Source organism: Sarcophilus harrisii, chromosome X (assembly GCF_902635505.1).
Source record: "Sarcophilus harrisii chromosome X, mSarHar1.11, whole genome shotgun sequence".
Classification (NCBI taxonomy): domain Eukaryota; kingdom Metazoa; phylum Chordata; class Mammalia; order Dasyuromorphia; family Dasyuridae; genus Sarcophilus; species Sarcophilus harrisii.
Window position 1 is genome coordinate 50,825,359 of NC_045432.1, and position 6,115 is coordinate 50,831,473.

Below are 6,115 nucleotides of genomic sequence, written 5' to 3' on the forward strand. Positions count from 1 at the left end.
TAAGCAACTCTCCTTTTCTGGGTTTTGTCTCAAATTCTTTTCCCCTATCAGTCCCAAGACAACCACAGGGGAGGAACTTCTGTGTGAGTTTCTGGGCCCTCTGGGCACCTCCCCTCCAATTCCCCCAAACAGTAGTTGCATCATCCAGAGTTCCTGCTTCTGGGGGGTGGGGAGAGTTAACATTGAATCAGAATCAGATTATCCCAGAGCCTTGGGGAGGGGAAAATTGAATCAATTAAAAGTCTTAGGTTTGGTTGAGTTTGGGCAAGGCTCTCTTCCTTCACTGGATTCCCCTCTTCACCCTGTCCCATTCTCAAATGAGGACAATTTAAATGAATTGATTCTAGAGAGTCCCTCAGTTTGGGCAAACACAAAACCCTTCCTCCTTTTCTAGTATCCTGTGGGGGGCGTCGCCTGGCCTAAGTGCTCTACCATACATAACAGGGTCCCAGAGTACAAAGAAAACAAAGACAAACTAGTGCAGATGGATGACTCTATTTGTGCTGCAGGTTTTCAAAGGAGACAAAGCCATCACATCTTACTGATGTCGTAATCTTCGTTATCATCAGCTAGGTCTTCCTTTTCAGAGGTTTCTGTCTCGATGCTCTCAATGTCCGAGGCCTCTCTCATCTCCTGGTCTTGTGGATCTTCATCTTCCATGTCCCCCAGAAGCTCCTTGGAGATAAGCTGCCGGGCAAGTTTGATGTTTAGGCCCTCGCTGTAATGCAGCTTTCTCTTTAACTCGAACTGCCGCTTGAGATCTTCATCTTCCATGGTCTCGCCCCAGCGTACCAAATATTTGGGTTCTTTACCCTGGGCAAACGCTAACCGCTGGGCTAAAAACTCAGGGGCCCTGGTTTGCGGGATGTCCATGTCACTGATGGAATCTTCTGTGTCGCCTCTGAGCATATGATGGTACTGCGGGCTGGGCTCATCGATGTTCATGAGGGCATAGTCCTTATCTACCAGGTGGCGAGTGGCGAGGATGCTCATTTCGTCCCACTTCTGGGATTTCTTGCTGAGCTCCTCGCCACTACCAGCACCGGTGCCCGCTCCGGTGCTTGGACCTGGGGTCCCCGACTGCTCACTTGTTAAAACGGCACTGTCAGCGCTGCTCTTCTTCTTTAAAATCCCCTTGATGGGTCTGTGGGATGTTGCTGAAGCTGCCATAGTGAGCAGTGGGGACTTTCCGGTGTGGTAAATGGCGAGGAGCCCTAGGGACAGTTGATGTTGAGATAAGGGCAGTGAGTTGGAGCCTTGATGTTCCGAGTCTCAGTGAAGAATTCAGGCTTTGGTGGGACGTTCCTGAATGGCCAGAGAGAGCAAGGTGTTAAAGTGGCCTTTGTCTCCTAGGAAACTGGCTGGTAGCCTGCCACCTCAGCTTATGTAGGGTCTCTGGCCCCGCCCCTGCCCCACCCTCTGACGCACTCCACAATTTCTATGGCGTCAACCTCACTTTGTGACTTTGGGGCAGGGGAGGTGGTTGCTACTGACCCAGTATGGTACTGGTATCTAAGCACCAATAAAGCTGCTGGAAGGCCCTGCTCTCTCTCCCCCCCTTCATATTAACTGGGCCCTCATTTATTGAAGATTTGAGTGTGGTAAATGGCGAAGAGCCCTAGGGACAGTTGATGGTGAGATCGGGGCAGTGAGTTGGAATCTTGGAGTTACCTTGACCTTGATGTTCCTGGTCTCAGCGAAGATTTCAGACTTTGGTGGGATGTTCCTGAAGGGCCAGAGAGAGCAAGGTGTTAAAGCGGCCTTTGTCTCCTAGGAAACTGGCTGGTATAGCCTGCTACCCCGGCTTATGTAGGGTCCCTCGCCCCACCCCGGCCCCACCCTCTGACGTACTGCAGAATTTTTGTGGCGTCAACCTCACTTTTGTGACTTTGGGGCAAAGGAGGTGGTTGCCACTGACCCAGTATGGTACCGGTTTCTAAGCACCAATAAAGCCGCTGGAAGACCCTCCTCTCCCCCCTTTCATATTAACTGGGCCCTCATTTATTGAAGATTTGAGTGTGGTAAATGGCGAGGAGCCCTAGGGACAGTTGATGGTGAGATCGGGGCAGTGAGTTGGAATCTTGGAGTTACCTTGACCTTGATGTTCCTGGTCTCAGCGAAGATTTCAGACTTTGGTGGGATGTTCCTGAAGGGCCAGAGAGAGCAAGGTGTTAAAGCGGCCTTTGTCTCCTAGAAAACTGGCTGGTAGCCTGCTACCCTGGCTTATGTAGGGTCTCTGGCCCCACCCCTGCCCCACCCTCTGATACACTGCAGAATTTCTGTGGCGTCAACCTCACTTTTGTGACGTCAACCTCACTTTGTGACTTTGGGGCAGAGGAGGTGGTTGCCACTGACCTAGTATGGTAACGGTTTCTAAGCACCAATAAAGCCACTGGAAGACCCTCCTCTCCCCCCTTTCATATTAGCTGGGCCCTCATTTATTGAAGATTTGAGTGTGGTAAATGGCGAGGAGCCCTAGGGACAGTTGATGGTGAGATCGGGGCAGTGAGTTGGAATCTTGGAGTTACCTTGACCTTGATGTTCCTGGTCTCAGCGAAGATTTCAGACTTTGGTGGGATGTTCCTGAAGGGCCAGAGAGAGCAAGGTGTTAAAGCGGCCTTTGTCTCCTAGAAAACTGGCTGGTAGCCTGCTACCCCAGCTTATGTAGGGTCTCTGGCCCCACCCCTGCCCCACCCTCTGATACACTGCAGAATTTCTGTGGCGTCAACCTCACTTTTGTGACGTCAACCTCACTTTGTGACTTTGGGGCAGAGGAGGTGGTTGCCACTGACCTAGTATGGTAACGGTTTCTAAGCACCAATAAAGCCACTGGAAGACCCTCCTCTCCCCCCTTTCATATTAGCTGGGCCCTCATTTATTGAAGATTTGAGTGTGGTAAATGGAGGAGCCCTAGGGACAGTTGATGGTGAGATAGGGGCAGTGAGTTGGAATCTTGGGGTTACCTTGACCTTGATGTTCCGGGTTCTCAGCGAAGAATTCAGACTTTGGTGGGATGTTCCTGAAGGGCCAGAGAGAGCAAGGTGTTAAAGCGGCCTTTGTCTCCTAGAAAACTGGCTGGTAGCCTGCTACCCCGGCTTATGTAGGGTCTCTGGCCCCACCCCTGCCCCACCCTCTGACACACTGCAGAATTTCTGTGGCGTCAACCTCACTTTTGTGACGTCAACCTCACTTTGTGACTTTGGGGCAGAGGAGGTGGTTGCCACTGACCCAGTATGGTAACGGTTTCTAAGCACCAATAAAGCCGCTGGAAGACCCTCCTCTCCCCCCCTTCATATTAACTGGGCCCTCATTTATTGAAGATTTGAGTGTGGTAAATGGCGAGGAGCCCTAGGGACAGTTGATGGTGAGATCGGGGCAGTGAGAGTTCGAATCTTGGAGTTACCTTGACCTTGATGTTCCAGGTCTCAGCAAAGATTTCAGACTTTGGTGGGATGTTCCTGAAGGGCCAGAGAGAGCAAGGTGTTAAAGCGGCCTTTGTCTCCTAGAAAACTGGCTGGTAGCCTGCTACCCCAGCTTATGTAGGGTCTCTGGCCCCACCCCTGCCCCACCCTCTGACACACTGCAGAATTTCTGTGGCGTCAACCTCACTTTTGTGACGTCAACCTCACTTTGTGACTTTGGGGCAGGGGAGGTGGTTGCCACTGACCCAGTATGGTAACGGTTTCTAAGCACCAATAAAGCCGCTGGAAGACCCTCCTCTCCCCCCCTTCATATTAACTGGGCCTTCATTTATTGAAGATTTGAGTGTGGTAAATGGCGAGGAGCCCTAGGGACAGTTGATGGTGAGATCGGGGCAGTGAAAGTTAGAATCTTGGGGTTACCTTGACCTTGATGTTCCGGGTTCTCAGCGAAGAATTCAGACTTTGGTGGGATGTTCCTGAAGGGCCAGAGAGAGCAAGGTGTTAAAGCGGCCTTTGTCTCCTAGAAAACTGGCTGGTAGCCTGCTACCCCGGCTTATGTAGGGTCTCTCGCCCCACCCCTGCCCCACCCTCTGACGCACTCCACAACTTCTATGGCCTCAACCTCACTTTTGTGACCTTGGGGCATGGGAGGTGGTTGCCACTGACCCAGGTTTCTAAGCACCAATAAAGCTGCTGGAAGACCCTCCTCTCCCCCCCTTCATATTAACTGGGCCTTCATTTATTGAAGATTTGAGTGTGGTAAATGGCGAGGAGCCATTGATGGCTGAGATAGTTGATGGTGAGATCGGGGCAGTGAAAGTTAGAATCTTGGGGTTACCTTGACCTTGATGTTCCGGGTTCTCAGCGAAGAATTCAGGCTTTGGTGGGATGTTCCTGAAGGGCCAGAGAGAACAAGGTGTTAAAGCGACCTTTGTCTCCTAGAAAACTGGCTGGTAGCCTGCTACACTGGCTTATGTAGGGTCTCTCGCCCCACCCCTGCCCCACCCTCTGACGCACTCCACAACTTCTATGGCCTCAACCTCACTTTTGTGACCTTGGGGCATGGGAGGTGGTTGCCACTGACCCAGTATGGTAAAGGTTTCTAGGCACCAATAAAGCTGCTGGAAGCCCCTGCTCTCCCCCCCTTCATATTAACTGGGCCCTCATTTATTGAAGATTTGACAGTGACAAACTAATTTCTAACCATGGGCAACTCTATACTTCTGAGATCCTTTTCTATCACCTCTTACATAAGGATAAAAATAATACAGGTTGTCTCCCAATCAAATGATATATCCCAAACCCTTTTATGTCTTAAAGCACAAGATAAATGCTAGCTGTTTTTATTTTATTTTTTCTGAGGCAACTGGAGTTTAGTGACTTGCCCACAGAGGATCACACAGGCAGGAAGTGTTTAAGTGTCTGAGACCAGATTTGAACTCAGGTCCTCCTGACTTCAGGGCTGGTGCTCTATCCTCTGCAGCATCTAGCTGCCCCTTTTAATTGTATTTTGGAAATGAGAGATCTCAGAGGGAGAGACATTTGAAGGAGGGTAGAAAATCTCTTTTCTGAGTGAGTACACAGAGCATCCTCAGCATTGTAATAAAAACCTACTTAATGTACAGCCTTCCTGACCATTCTCTGCTTTGGGGCTTAATATCTTACCTTATCTACCTTTCACTTTAGTTTCATTTTGGTCCCAACACTGATGAAAGGAACTCCAGGGGGTAGAAATTTCCCAATACAGATCAACAACCCCCCTTACAACTTAGAAAATTGCCCCCCCCACTGAACGATAAACTGATTGGCCCAGGGTCATATAACACAGCCAATGGGCATCTGTTGGAAGTAGGACTTGCATGCTAGGGTTTCCCAATTTAAGGCCCACACTCTCTCCTTCTTCTTTTTCTGTGCTGCCCACTCTACCTTGAGTTAATGATTGTGTTCATCATTTGATGGCTAACAATGAGCATTACTTCTTGAACTGCTGATTCTTCATAAAAATCCCTGGGATCCCAATAACTTTGGGAGGTAGCAAGAAATTTGTATTTTTATCCTTAGATTATCTGCAAGCTGAGGAACTCATTTCTTCCTAATCCAATCCCATTTTCTCCATCTTCTTTGTTGAGAGAAGAATTGATAAGGAGAGAGACCCCAGCCCCATTCCTTCTACTGGGCCCTGCTTTCTCTATTCCTCACAGCTGCAAATGTTATGGATCCTTCTCTCCTGGTATTTATGGAAATCATGTGATATTAGAATATTTGATTTAGAACCAGGACAAGACAAGATCTTAGAGACTGTCTAGTCCACCGATTCTCAAACTTTTGGTCTCAAGACCCTTTATAATCTTAAAAATGATTGAGAACTCCCCAAGAGCTTTTGTTTATGTGAGCTATCCATACAGGTCATCCCCCAAACTTTTGGGATATTCTGATTTACTGCATTAGAAAACCACAGATTTTTAAAATATTCTTTTATTAACTCATTTATAAATAACAAAAAACTAACACATTAACATTTTCTATGAAAAAAAATACATATTCCAAGGCAAAAAAAAAAAACCCATCTAGCAAGAAGAATAACCTTGCTTTACATTTTGTATGATATAAATTGCCATCAATTCCAATAACAGCTGGATATTCCCATGGATGCAAACAAGTTATCCAGCAGTACCACTGCTGGCAAATCCCTT

General features: G+C 48.3%; 1 pseudogene; it reads right to left on the minus strand.

Annotated features, from left to right (window-relative positions):
- Positions 1–485: 485 nt before the first annotated feature.
- Positions 486–4,374, minus strand: LOC100933957 (annotated as a pseudogene).
- Between the last annotated feature and the right edge of the window lie 1,741 nt (positions 4,375–6,115).